This window comes from Apium graveolens, chromosome 8 (assembly GCF_009905375.1).
Source record: "Apium graveolens cultivar Ventura chromosome 8, ASM990537v1, whole genome shotgun sequence".
NCBI lineage: Eukaryota > Viridiplantae > Streptophyta > Magnoliopsida > Apiales > Apiaceae > Apium > Apium graveolens.
The window spans coordinates 176,505,862-176,507,669 of NC_133654.1; the positions used below are offsets into that span (position 1 = coordinate 176,505,862).

The 1,808-nt window shown below is 43.2% G+C and overlaps 1 non-coding gene across 1 annotated transcript; it reads right to left on the bottom strand.

The window, feature by feature from the left end:
* Positions 1 to 674: 674 nt before the first annotated feature.
* On the bottom strand, positions 675 to 781 carry LOC141681238 (small nucleolar RNA R71). Its single transcript, XR_012558679.1, has one exon. It is a non-coding gene; the product is annotated as a small nucleolar RNA R71 (small nucleolar RNA).
* Between the last annotated feature and the right edge of the window lie 1,027 nt (positions 782 to 1,808).

Genomic DNA, 1,808 nt, shown 5'->3' on the forward strand with positions numbered 1-1,808 from the left:
AATTTTTGGTGCCGCTGCCGGGGACTGCAGTGTTAACTTTTAGTTTATGTATTTATCATCAGTGATAGTTAAAGTTGATTGACTCGGACATTGTTACTTACCCACTCTTTTTCATTGTCGTGTGTCAGGTACTCTAGTGAGCGTGTATGCATACGCATTTATGGGCTCTTAAGAGAACTCTGGATCAAGCCGAGGAAGAAGCTGTAGTGATTCGAAGGGAAGTTTTTGAGGATGAAGAGAAAGTAGCAGAAGAAGAGAAAGTCGAGGAACCAGCTCTAGTAGTGATGGGATATCAAGCAGAAAATCCTAAGGCTCTGATGGATTATTCTCAGCCTAAGATCGATGATATTTAGTCGGGCATCATCAGACCAACCATCTCGGCTAACACTTTTGAGATCAAGTCGAGCATGATTCAGATGATACAGAACTCAGTTCAGTTTGAGGGTTCTCCTACAGAAGACCGCAACATGCACATCAGGGATTTCATCGAGATCTGCGACACTTTCAAGTTTAATGGGGTGACTGAAGATGCTATCAAGTTGTGACTCTTCCCATTCTCTCCGAGGGATAAAGCAAAGTGTCGGTTACATTCTCTACCACCGGGGTCTATCACCACATGAGAGGATCTTGCTCAAAAGTTTCTCACTAAATTTTTCCCTATGGCGAAGACTGCTGCAATTAGGAATGCTCTTACTCAGTTTGCTCAGCAAACTGGAGAATATCTGTGTGAGGCTTGGGATTAATATAAGGAGATGCTAAAGAAGTGCCCACACTATGGCATGCCTGATTGGATGATTATAAACTGTTTCTATAATGGTTTCGGCACTCAGTCTAGACCTATGCTCGATGCAGCATCAGGAGGAGCCCTATGGGCTAAGAGCGACAATGAAGCTTATGAATTGATCGAACTGATGGCTGCTAATGAATACCAGAATCCTTCTCAGAGGCTAACCCAGGGCAAGGTAGCAGGAATTTTGGAGTTGGATGCAGCAACTGTTATAGCTGCCCAACTTAAAGCGTTGACGATGAAAGTGGACTCTTTGGTGAATTATGGAGTTAATCAAATCTCTAGTGTTTGTGAGCTTTGTGCGGGGGTGCATGAAACTAAGCAGTGCGCTATTTCTAGCGAATCAGCTCAATTTGTGAGCAACTTTCAGAGATCATAGCAACAAGCTCCAACCACTTATCATCTAAATAACCGCAATCATCCTAACTTCAGCTGGAGTAGTAATCCGAATTCAGTACAACAATCTTATCAGCCATTCACAGCAAAGCAGTATAACCCTCCTGGTTTTCAACAATCGTAATATGCCCCTAGGCAACAACTTCAGCTTCAGCAGCTACCGCAAGCTAGTGAAAAATCTGAATTGGAGAAGTTGAGGCTCTTGTGCAAGAGTCAAGCTATGTCGATCAAGACCTTGGAGAATCAGTTTGGGAAATTTGCTAATGCATTGCTGAATCGTCAACCTAGCACACTTCCAAGCGATACTGAAGTGCCAGGCAAGAAGGAAGCTAAGGAGAATGTGAAGACAATTACATTGAGGACTGGTAAGGTGGTGAATCCTGAAAAAGCAAAGACTCCAGAATCTGAAGTTGAGGCTGAAGAAGAAGTGCAGAAGGAAGCAGAAGTGGAACCAAGGAAGACTACTGTTGAGCACACTCCTTTTGAGGGTAATACTGGGGAGAAACAGATTTATCCTCCACCACTTTTCCTAAGATGCTGCAGAAGAAAAAGCTGGATAAGCAGTTTGAGAAGTTTCTGGAGGTGTTCAAGAAACTTGAAATTAACATACCTTTCGCTGAAGCTC